The sequence below is a fragment of the Chiloscyllium punctatum genome, chromosome 50 (genome assembly GCF_047496795.1).
Source record: "Chiloscyllium punctatum isolate Juve2018m chromosome 50, sChiPun1.3, whole genome shotgun sequence".
NCBI lineage: Eukaryota > Metazoa > Chordata > Chondrichthyes > Orectolobiformes > Hemiscylliidae > Chiloscyllium > Chiloscyllium punctatum.
Genome location: NC_092788.1, coordinates 20,989,792 through 21,002,385, shown reverse-complemented (window position 1 = coordinate 21,002,385; position 12,594 = coordinate 20,989,792).

The window sequence follows — 12,594 nt, the reverse complement described above, 5'->3', positions numbered from 1 at the left end:
TACATTGACAGAGTGGGGTTAGTCTGCTCTTTACTAGTTGTTTTGCATTGACAGAGTGGGGTCAGTCTGATCTTCCATGGGTGTGTTACATTGACAGAGTATCGTCAGTCTGATCTTCCCTGTGTGGGTTACATTGACTGACTGGGGTCAGTCTGCTCTTCCCTAGGTGTGTTACATTTAGGGGTTTGGGGAAGTCTGCTCTTCCCTGGGTGTGTGACATTGACAGAGTGGAGTCAGTCTGCTCTTCCCTGGGTGTGTTACATTGGCAGAGTGGGTTCAGTCTGCCCCTTCCTGGGTGTTTAAATTGACAGAGTGGGGTCGGTCTGCCCTTCCCTGTGTGTGTTACATTGACAGAGTGGGGTCAGTCTGCTCTTACCTTTGTGAGTTACATTGACAGAGTGGGGTCAGTCTGCTGTTCCCTGAGTGTGTTACATTGACAGAATGGTGTCAGTCTGCTATTGCAAGGATGAGTTACATTGACAGAGTGGGGTCAGTCTGCTCTTCCCTGGGGTTGTTATATTGACAGTGTGGGGTCAGTCTGCTCTTCCCTGGGGGTGATACATTGACAGAATGGGGTCAGTCTGCTCTTCCCTGTGTGTGTTACATTGACAGAGTGGTGTCAGTATGCTCTTCCCTGTGTGTGTTACACTGACAGAGTGGGGTCAGTCTGCTCTTCCCTGGGTGTGTTACATTGACAGAGTGGGGTCCGTCTGTTCTTCCCTGGGTGTGTTACATTGACAGAGTGGGGTCAGTCTGTTCTTCCCTAGGTGTGTTACATTGACAGAGTGCGGTCAGTCTGCTCTTCCCTGAGTGTGTTACATTGACAGAGTGGGGTCAGTCTGCTCTTCCCTGAGTGTGTTACATTGACAGAGTGGGGTCAGTCTGCTCTTCCCTGGGTGAGTTACATTGACAGATTGGGGTCAGTCTGCTCTTCCCTGGGTGAGTTACATTGACAGAGTGTGGTCAGTCAGCTCTTCCCTGTGTGTGTTACATTGACAGAGTGGGGTCAGTCTGATCTTCCCTGTCTGTGTTACATTGACAGAGTGGGGTCAGTCTGCTCTTCCCTGGGTGTGTTACATTGACAGAGTGGGGTCAGACTGCTCTTACCTTTGTGAGTTACATTGACAGAGTGGGGTCAGTCTGCTCTTCCCTGGGGTTGTTATATTGACAGTGTGGGGTCTGTCTGCTCTTCCCTGGGCGTGTTACCTTGACAGAATGGGGTCAGTCTGCTCTTCACTGTGTGTGTTACATTGACAGAGTGGTGTCAGTATGCTCTTCCCTGTGTGTGTTACACTGACAGAGTGGGGTCAGTCTGCTCTTCCCTGGGTGTGTTACATTGACAGAGTGGGGTCAGTCTGTTCTTCCCTGGGTGTGTTACATTGACAGAGTGGGGTCAGTCTGATCTTCCCTGGGTGGGTTACATTGACAGAGTGGGGTCAGTCTGTTCTTCCCTGGGTGGGTTACATTGACAGAGTGTGGTCAGTCTGATCTTCCCTGGGTGTGTTACATTGACAGACTGGGGTTAGTCTGCTCTTCCCTAGGTGAGTTACATTTAGGGGTTTGGGTAAGTCTGCTCTTCGCTGGGTGTGTTACATTGACAGAGTGGGGTCAGTCTGTTCATCCCTGGGTGTGTTACATTGACAGAGTGAGGTCAGTCTGCTCTTCCCTGGGTGGGTTACATTGACAGAGTGGGGTCAGTCTGCTCTTCCCTGGGTTGTGTTACATTGACAGAGTGGTGTCAGTCTGCTCTTCCCTGGGTGGGTTACATTGACAGAGTGGGGTCAGTCTGCTCTTCCCTGGGGGTGTTACATTGACAGAGTGGTGTCAGTCTGCTCTTCCCTTGGTGTGTTACATTTACAGAGTGGTGTCAGTATGCTCTTCCCTGTGTTTGTTGCACTGACAGATTGGGGTAAGTCTGCTCTTCCCTGGGTGTGTTACATTGGCAGAGTGGTGTCAGTCTGCTCTTCCCTGGGTGTGTTACATTGACAGAGCGTCGTCAGTCTGATCTTCCCTGGGTGTGTTACATTGACAACGTTGGGTCTGTCTGCTATTCCCTGGGTGGGTTACATTGACAGAGTGCCGTTAGTGTGCTCTTCCCTGGGTGTGTTACATTGATAGAGTGAGGTCAGACTGCTTTTCCCTGGGTGTGTTACATTGACCAAGTGGGGTCAGTCTACTCTTTACTGGGTGTGTTCCATTCACAGAGTTGGGTCAGTCTGATCTTCCCTGGGTGTGTTACATTGACAAAGTGGGGTCAGTCTGCTCTTCCCTGGTTGTGTTACATTGACAGAGTAAGGTCAGTCTGTTCTTCCCTGGGTGTGTTACATTGACAGAGTGGGGTTAGTCTGCTGTTTACTAGTTGTTTTGCATTGACAGAGTGGGGTCAGTCTGATCTTCCATGGGTGTGTTACATTGACAGAGTATCGTCAGTCTGATCTTCCCTGTTTGGGTTACATTGACTGACTGGGGTCAGTCTGCTCTTCCCTAGGTGTGTTACATTTAGGGGTTTGGGGAAGTCTGCTCTTCCCTGGGTGTGTGACATTGACAGAGTGGGGTCAGTCTGCTCTTCCCTGGGTGTGTTACATTGGCAGAGTGGGTTCAGTCTGCCCCTTCCTGGGTGTTTACATTGACAGAGTGGGGTCGGTCTGCCCTTCCCTGTGTGTGTTACATTGACAGAGTGGGGTCAGTCTGCTCTTACCTTTGTGAGTTACATTGACAGAGTGGGGTCAGTCTGCTGTTCCCTGAGTGTGTTACATTGACAGAATGGTGTCAGTCTGCTATTACAAGGATGAGTTACATTGACAGAGTGGGGTCAGTCTGCTCTTCCCTGGGGTTGTTATATTGACAGTGTGGGGTCAGTCTGCTCTTCCCTGGGGGTGATACATTGACAGAATGGGGTCAGTCTGCTCTTCCCTGTGTGTGTTACATTGACAGAGTGGTGTCAGTATGCTCTTCCCTGTGTGTGTTACACTGACAGAGTGGGGTCAGTCTGCTCTTCCCTGGGTGTGTTACATTGACAGAGTGGGGTCAGTCTGTTCTTCCCTGGGTGTGTTACATTGACAGAGTGGGGTCAGTCTGTTCTTCCCTGGGTGGGTTACATTGACAGACTGGGGTCAGTCTGCTCATCCCTAGGTGAGTTACATTTGCGGGTTTGGGTAAGTCTGCTCTTCGCTGGGTGTGTTACATTGACAGAGTGGTGTCAGTCTGTTCTTCCCTGGGTGGGTTACATTGACAGAGTGGTGTCAGTCTGCTCTTCCCTGGGTGTGTTACATTGACAGAGTGGTGTCAGTCTGCTCTTCCCTGGGTGGGTTACATTGACAGAGTGGGGTCAGTCTGCTCTTCCCTGGGGGTGTTACATTGACAGAGTGGTGTCAGTCTGCTCTTCCCTTGGTGTGTTACATTTACAGAGTGGTGTCAGTATGCTCTTCCCTGTGTTTGTTACACTGACAGAGTGGGGTCAGTCTGCTCTTCCCTGGGTGTGTTACATTGACAGAGTGGGGTCAGTCTGCTCTTCCCTGGGTGTATTAAATTGACAGAGTGGGTTCAGTATGCTCTTCCCTGGGTGTTTTACACTGACAGAGTGGGGTCAGTCTACTCTTCCCTGGGTGGGTTACATTGACAGAGTGCGGTGAGTCTGATCTTCCCTGGGTGTGTTACATTGACGGATTGGGGTCAGGCTGCTCTTCCCTGGGTGTGTTACATTGACAGAGTGGAGTCGGTCTGCCCGTCCCTGTGTGTGTTACAATGACAGAGTGGGATCAGTCTGCTCTTCACTTGGTGTGTTACATTGACGGATTGGGGTCAGGCTGCTCTTCTCTGGGTGTGTTACATTGACAGAGTGTGGTCAGTCTGCTCTCCCCTGTGTGTGTTACATTGACAGAGTGGGGTTAGTCTGCTCTTCCCTTGGTGTGTTACATTGACAGAGTGGGGTCAGTCTTCTCTTCTCTGGGTGTGTTACATTGACAGAGTGTGGTCAGTCTGCTCTCCCCTGTGTGTTACATTGACAGAGTGGGGTTAGTCTGCTCTTCCCTTGGTGTGTTACATTGACAGAGTGGGGTCAGTCTGTTCTTCCCTGGGTGTGTTACATTGACAGTGTGGGGTCAGTATGCTCTTCCCTGGGTGTGTTACATTGACAGAGTGGGGTCAGTCTGCTCTTCCCTGGGTGTATTACATTGACAGAGTGGGGTCAGTATGCTCTTCCCTGGGTGTTTTACACTGACAGAGTGGGGTCAGTCTGCTCTTCCCTGGGTGGGTTACATTGACAGAGTGCGGTGAGTCTGATCTTCCCTCGGTGTGTTACATTGACGGATTGGGGTCAGGCTGCTCTTCCCTGGGTGTGTTACATTGACAGAGTGGAGTCGGTCTGCCCGTCCCTGTGTGTGTTACATTGACAGAGTGGTGTCAGTCTGCAATTCCCTGGGTTTGTTACAATGACAGAGTGGGATCAGTCTGCTCTTCCCTTGGTGTGAAACATTGATGGATTGGGGTCAGGCTGCTCTTCCCTGGGTGTGTTACATTGACAGAGTGGGGTCAGTCTGCTCTTCTCTGGGTGTGTTACATTGACAGAGTGTGGTCAGTCTGCTCTCCCCTGTGTGTGTTACATTGACAGAGTGGGGTTAGTCTGCTCTTCCCTTGGTGTGTTACAATGACAGAGTGGGGTCAGTCTGCTCTTCCCTGGGTGTGTTACATTGACAGTGAGGGGTCAGTCTGCTCTTCCCTGGTTGGGTTATATTGAGAGAGTGAGGTCACTCCGTGATTCCCTGGATTGGTTACGTTAACACAGTGGGGTCAGTCTGCTCTCCCCTGGGTGTGTGAGATTGACAGAGTGGGGTCAGTCTGCTCTTCCCTGGGTGTGTTACATTGACAGAATGGTGTCAGTCTGCTCTTGCAAGGATGAGTTACTTTGACAGAGTGGGGTCAGTCTGCTCTTCCCTGAGTGTGTTACATTGACAGAATGGTGTCAGTCTGCTCTTGCAAGGATGAGTTACATTGACAGAGTGGGGTCAGTCTGCTCTTCCCTGGGTGCATTACATTCACAGAGTGGGGTCAGTTTGCTCTTCCCTGGGTGTGTTACGTTAACAGAGTGGGGTCAGTGTGCTCTTCACTGGGTGTGTTACATTGACAGAGTGGGGTCAGTCTGATCTTCCCTGGGTGTGTTACATTGACAGAATAGGGTAAGTCTGCCCTTCCCTGGGTGTGTTACATTGACAGAGAAGGGTCAGTCTGCCCTTCACTGGGTGTGTTACATTGACAGAGTGGGGTCAGTCTGCTCTTCCCTGCGTGTGTTACATTGACAGAGTGGGATCAGTCTGCTCTTCCTTGGGGGTGTTACATTAACAGAGTGGGGTAAGTCTGCTCTTCCCTGGGGGTGTTACATTGACAGAGTGAGGTCAGTTTGCTATTCCCTGGGTGTGTTACATTGATAGAGTGAGGTCAGACTGCTTTTCCCTGGGTGTGTTACATTGACCGAGTGGGGTCAGTCTACTCTTCACTGGGTGTGTTCCATTGACAGAGTGGGGTCAGTCTGAACATCCCTGGGTGGATTACATTGACAGAGTGGGGTCAGTCTGTTCTTCCCTGGGTGGGTTACATTGACAGAAAGGGGTCAGTCTGTTCTTCCCTGGGTGTGTTTCATTGACAGAGTGGGGTCAGTCTGATCTTCCCTGGGTGTGTTACATTGACAGAGTGAGGTTAATGTGTTCTTCCCTGGGTGTGTTACATTGACAGATTGGGTCAGTCTGAACATCCCTGGGTGGATTACATTGACAGAGTGGGGTCAGTCTGTTCTTCCCTGGGTGGGTTATATTGACAGAGTGGGGTGAGTCTGATCTTCCCTGGGTGTGGTACATTGACAGAGTTTGGTCAGTCTGATCTTCCCTGGGTGGGTTACATTGACAGACTGGAGTCAGTCTGCTCTTCCCTAGGTGTGTCACATTTAGGGGTTTGGGTAAGTCTGCTCTTCCCTGGGAGTGTTACATTGACAGAGTGGGGTCGGTCTGCCCTTCCCTGTGTGTGTTTCATTGACAGGGTGGGATCAGTCTGCTCTTTCCTGTGTGCATTACATTGACAGAGTTGGGTCAGTCTGCTCTTCCCTGGGTGTGTTACGTTGACAGAGTGGTGTCAGTCTGCTCTTCCCTGGGTGTGTTACATTGACAGAGTGGGGTCAGTCTGCTCTTACCTTTGTGAATTACATTGACAGAGTGAGGACATTCTGCGATTCCCTGGTTGGGTTACATTGACAGAGTGGGGTCAGTCTGCTCTTCCCTGGGTGTGTTACATTAACAGAGTGGTGTCAGTCTGCTCTTCCCTGGGTGTGTTACATTGACAGAGTGGGGTCAGTCTGCTCTTCCCTGGGAGTGTTACATGAACAGAGTGGTGTCAGTCTGCTCTTCCCTGGGTGTGTTACATTGACAGAGTGGGGTCAGTCTGCTCTTCCCTGGGTGTGTTACATTAACAGAGTGGTGTCAGTCTGCTCTTCCCTGGGTGTGTTACATTGACAGAGTGGGGTCAGTCTGCTCTTTCCTGGGTGTGTTACATTAACAGAGTGGTGTCAGTCTGCTCTTCCCTGGGTGTGTTACATTGACAGAGTGGGGTCAGTCTGCTCTTCCCTGGGTGTGTTACATTGACAGAGTGGGGTCAGTCTGCTCTTACCTGCGTGGGTTACATTGACAGAGTGTGGTTAGTCCGATCTTCCCTGGGTGTGTGACATTGACCAAGTGGGGTCAGTCTGATCTTCCCTGGGTGTGTTACATTGACAGAGTGGGGTCAGTCTGTTCTTTCCTGGGTGTGTTACATTGACAGAGTGGGGTCAGTCTGCTCTTCCCTGGGTTGGTTACATTTACAGAGTGCGGTCAGTCTGCTCTTCCCTAGGTGGGTTACATTGACAGAGTGGGGTCAGTCTGCTCTTCCCTGGGCGTGTTACATTGACAGATTGGGGTCAGTCTGATCTTGCCTGGGTGGGTTACATTGACAGAGTGGGTCAGTCTGCTCTTCCCTAGGTGTGTTACGTTGACAGAGTGGGGTCAGTCTGTTCTTCCCTGGGTGTGTTACATTGACAGAATGGGGTCAGTCTGTTCTTCCCTGGGTGTGTTACATTGACAGAGTGGGGTCAGTCTGTTCTTCCCTGGGTGTGTGACATTGACAGAGTGGGTCAGTCGGCTCTTCCCTTCTGTGTGTTACATTGACAGAGAGCGGTCAGTCTGCTCTCCCCTGGGTGGGTTACATTGACAGAGTGGGGTCAGTCTGTTCTTCCCTGGGTGTGTTACATTGACAGAGTGGGGTCAGTCTGCTCTTCCCTGGGTGGGTTACATTGACAGAGTGGGGTCAGTCTGCTCTTCCCTGGGTGGGTTACATTAACAGAGTGGGGTCAGTCTGCTCTTCCCTGGGTGTGTTACATTGACAGAGTTGGGTCAGTCTGATCTTCCCTGGGTGGGTTACATTGACAGAGTGGGGTCAGTATGTTCTTCCCTGGGTGGGTTACATTGACAGAGTGGGGTCAGTCTGATCTTCCCTGGGTGTGTTACATTGACAGAGTATCGTCAGTCTGCTCTTCCCTGGGTGTGTTGCATTGACAGAGTGGGGTCAGTCTGCTCTTCCCTCGGTGTGTTACATTGACAGAGTGGGGTCAGTCTGATCTTCCCTGGGTGGGTTACATTGACAGAGTGGGGTCAGTATGTTCTTCCCTGGGTGGGATACATTGACAGAGTGGGGTCAGTCTGCTCTTCCCTGGGTGGGTTAAATTTACAGAGTGCGGTCCGTCTGCTTTTCCCTAGGTGGGTTACATTGACAGAGTGGGGTCAGTCTGCTCTTCCCTGGGCGTGTTACATTGACAGATTGGGGTCAGTCTGATCTTGCCTGGGTGTGTTACATTGACAGAGTGGGGTCAGTCTGTTCTTCCCTGGGTGGGTTACATTGACAGAGTGGGATCAGTCTGATCTTCCCTGGGTGGGATACATTTACAGAGTGCGGTCAGTCTGCTCTTCCCTAGGTGGGTTACATTGACAGAGTGGGGTCAGTCTGCTCTTCCCTGGGCGTGTTACATTGACAGATTTTTTCAGTCTGCTCTTCCCTGGGTGTGTTACATTGACAGAGTGGGGTCAGTCTGCTCTTACCTTTGTGAATTACATTGACAGAGTGAGGACATTCTGCGATTCCCTGGTTGGGTTACATTGACAGAGTGGGGTCAGTCTGCTCTTCCCTGGGTGTGTTACATTAACAGAGTGGTGTCAGTCTGCTCTTCCCTGGGTGTGTTTCATTGACAGAGTGGGGTCAGTCTGATCTTCCCTGGGTGGGTTACATTGACAGAGTGGGGTCAGTATGTTCTTCCCTGGGTGGGATACATTGACAGAGTGGGGTCAGTCTGCTCTTCCCTGGGTGGGTTAAATTTACAGAGTGCGGTCAGTCTGCTTTTCCCTAGGTGGGTTACATTGACAGAGTGGGGTCAGTCTGCTCTTCCCTGGGCGTGTTACATTGACAGATTGGGGTCAGTCTGATCTTGCCTGGGTGGGTTACATTGACAGAGTGGGTCAGTCTGCTCTTCCCTAGGTGTGTTACATTGACAGAGTGGGGTCAGTCTGTTCTTCCCTGGGTGTGTTACATTGACAGAATGGGGTCAGTCTGTTCTTCCCTGGGTGTGTTACATTGACAGAGTGGGGTCAGTCTGTTCTTCCCACGGTGTGTTACATTGACAGAGTGGGTCAGTCTGCTCTTCCCTTCTGTGTGTTACATTGACAGAGATCGGTCAGTCTGCTCTCCCCTGGGTGGGTTACATTGACAGAGTGGGCTCAGTCTGTTCTTCCCTGGGTGTGTTACATTGACAGAGTGGGGTCAGTCTGCTCTTCCCCGGGTGGGTTACATTGACAGAGTGGGGTCAGTCTGCTCTTCCCTGGGTGGGTTACATTGACAGAGTGGTGTCAGTCTGCTCTTCCCTGGGTGTGTTACATTGACAGAGTGGGGTCAGTCTGATCTTCCCTGGGTGGGTTACATTGACAGAGTGGGGTCAGTCTGTTCTTCCCTGGGTGGGTTACATTGACAGAGTGGGATCAGTCTGATCTTCCCTGGGTGGGTTACATTTACAGAGTGCGGTCAGTCTGCTCTTCCCTAGGTGGGTTACATTGACAGAGTGGGGTCAGTCTGCTCTTCCCTGGGCGTGTTACATTGACAGATTGGGGTCAGTCTGCTCTTCCCTGGGTGTGTTACATTGACAGAGTGGGGTCAGTCTGCTCTTACCTTTGTGAATTACATTGACAGAGTGAGGACATTCTGCGATTCCCTGGTTGGGTTACATTGACAGAGTGGGGTCAGTCTGCTCTTCCCTGGGTGTGTTACATTAACAGAGTGGTGTCAGTCTGCTCTTCCCTGGGTGTGTTTCATTGACAGAGTGGGGTCAGTCTGCTCTTCCCTGGGTGTGTTACATTAACAGAGTGGTGTCAGTCTGCTCTTCCCTGGGTGTGTTACATTGACAGAGTGGGGTCAGTCTGCTCTTCCCTGGGTGTGTTACATTAACAGAGTGGTGTCAGTCTGCTCTTCCCTGGGTGTGTTACATTGACAGAGTGGGGTCAGTCTGCTCTTCCCTGGGTGTGTTACATTAACAGAGTGGTGTCAGTCTGCTCTTTGCTGGGTGTGTTACATTAACAGAGTGGGGTCAGTCTGCTCTTCCCTGGGTGTGTTACATTGACAGAGTGGGGTCAGTCTGCTCTTCCCTGGGTGGGTTACATTGACAGAGTGGGGTCAGTCTGCTCTTCCCTGGGTGGGTTACATTGACAGAGTGGGGTCAGTCTGCTCTTCCCTGGGTGTGTTACATTGACAGAGTGGGGTCAGTCTGATCTTCCCTAGGTGGGTTACATTGACAGAGTGGGTCAGTCTGCTCTTCCCTAGGTGTGTTACATTGACAGAGTGGGGTCAGTCTGTTCTTCCCTGGGTGTGTTATATTGACAGAATGGGGTCAGTCTGTTCTTCCCTGGGTGTGTTACATTGACAGAGTGGGGTCAGTCTGTTCTTCCCTGGGGGTGTGACATTGACAGAGTGGGTCAGTCTGCTCTTCCCTTCTGTGTGTTACATTGACAGAGAGCGGTCAGTCTGCTCTCCCCTGGGTGGGTTACATTGACAGAGTGGGGTCAGTCTGTTCTTCCCTGGGTATGTTACATTGACAGAGTGGGGTCAGTCTGCTCTTCCCTGGGTGGGTTACATTGACAGAGTGGGGTCAGTCTGCTCTTCCCTGGGTGGGTTACATTGACAGAGTGGGGTCAGTCTGCTCTTCCCTGGGTGTGTTACATTGACAGAGTGGGGTCAGTCTGATCTTCCCTGGGTGGGTTACATTGACAGAGTGGGGTCAGTATGTTCTTCCCTGGGTGGGTTACATTGACAGAGTGGCGTCAGTCTGATCTTCCCTGGGTGTGTTACATTGACAGAGTATCGTCAGTCTGCTCTTCCCTGGGTGTGTTGCATTGACAGAGTGGGGTCAGTCTGCTCTTCCCTGGGTGTGTTACATTGACAGAGTGGGGTCAGTCTGATCTTCCCTGGGTGGGTTACATTGACAGAGTGGGGTCAGTATGTTCTTCCCTGGGTGGGATACATTGACAGAGTGGGGTCAGTCTGCTCTTCCCTGGGTGGGTTAAATTTACAGAGTGCGGTCAGTCTGCTCTTCCCTAGGTGGGTTACATTGACAGAGTGGGGACAGTCTGCTCTTCCCTGGGCGTGTTACATTGACAGATTGGGGTCAGTCTGATCTTGCCTGGGTGGGTTACATTGACAGAGTGGGTCAGTCTGCTCTTCCCTGGGTGTGTTACATTGACAGAGTGGGGTCAGTCTGTTCTTCCCTGGGTGTGTTACATTGACAGAATGGGGTCAGTCTGTTCTTCCCTGGGTGTGTTACATTGACAGAGTGGGGTCAGTCTGTTCTTCCCACGGTGTGTTACATTGACAGAGTGGGTCAGTCTGCTCTTCCCTTCTGTGTGTTACATTGACAGAGATCGGTCAGTCTGCTCTCCCCTGGGTGGGTTACATTGACAGAGTGGGCTCAGTCTGTTCTTCCCTGGGTGTGATACATTGACAGAGTGGGGTCAGTCTGCTCTTCCCTGGGTGGGTTACATTGACAGAGTGGGGTCAGTCTGCTCTTCCCTGGGTGGGTTACATTGACAGAGTGGGGTCAGTCTGCTCTTCCCTGGGTGTGTTACATTGACAGAGTGGGGTCAGTCTGATCTTCCCTGGGTGGGTTACATTGACAGAGTGGGGTCAGTATGTTCTTCCCTGGGTGGGTTACATTGACAGAGTGGGGTCAGTCTGATCTTCCCTGTGTGTGTTACATTGACAGAGTATCGTCAGTCTGCTCTTCCCTGGGTGTGTTGCATTGACAGAGTGGGGTCAGTCTGTTCTTCCCTGGGTGTGTTACATTGACAGAGTGGGGTCAGTCTGATCTTCCCTGGGTGGGTTACATTGACAGAGTGGGGTCAGTATGTTCTTCCCTGGGTGGGATACATTGACAGAGTGGGGTCAGTCTGATCTTCCCTAGGTGGGTTACATTGACAGAGTGGGGTCAGTCTGCTCTTCCCTGGGCGTGTTACATTGACAGATTGGGGTCAGTCTGATCTTGCCTGGGTGGGTTACATTGACAGAGTGGGTCAGTCTGCTCTTCCCTAGATGTGTTACATTGACAGAGTGGTGTCAGTCTGCTCTTCCCTGGGTGTGTTACATTGACAGAGTGGGGTCAGTCTGCTCTTACCTTTGTGAATTACATTGACAGAGTGAGGACATTCTGCGATTCCCTGGTTGGGTTACATTGACAGAGTGGGGTCAGTCTGCTCTTCCCTGGGTGTGTTACATTAACAGAGTGGTGTCAGTCTGCTCTTCCCGGGGTGTGTTACATTGACAGAGTGGGGTCAGTCTGCTCTTCCCTGGGTGTGTTACATTAACAGAGTGGTGTCAGTCTGCTCTTCCCTGGGTGTGTTACCTTGACAGAGTGGGGTCAGTCTGCTCTTCCCTGGGTGTGTTACATTGACAGAGTGGGGTCAGTCTGCTCTTACCTGCGTGGGTTACATTGACAGAGTGTGGTTAGTCCGATCTTCCCTGGGTGTGTGACATTGACCAAGTGGGTTCAGTCTGATCTTCCCTGGGTGTGTTACATTGACAGAGTGGGGTCAGTCTGTTCTTTCCTGGGTGTGTTACATTGACAGAGTGGGGTCAGTCTGCTCTTCCCTGGGTGGGTTACATTTACAGAGTGCGGTCAGTCTGCTCTTCCCTAGGTGGGTTACATTGACAGAGTGGGGTCAGTCTGCTCTTCCCTGGGCGTGTTACATTGACAGATTGGGGTCAGTCTGATCTTGCCTGGGTGGGTTACATTGACAGAGTGGGTCAGTCTGCTCTTCCCTATGTGTGTTACATTGACAGAGTGGGGTCAGTCTGCTCTTCCCTGGGTGTGTTACATTGACAGAATGGGGTCAGTCTGTTCTTCCCTGGGTGTGTTACATTGACAGAGTGGGGTCAGTCTGTTCTTCCCTGGGTGTTTGACATTGACAGAGTGGGTCAGTCTGCTCTTCCCTTCTGTGTGTTACATTGACAGAGAGCGGTCAGTCTGCTCTCCCCTGGGTGGGTTACATT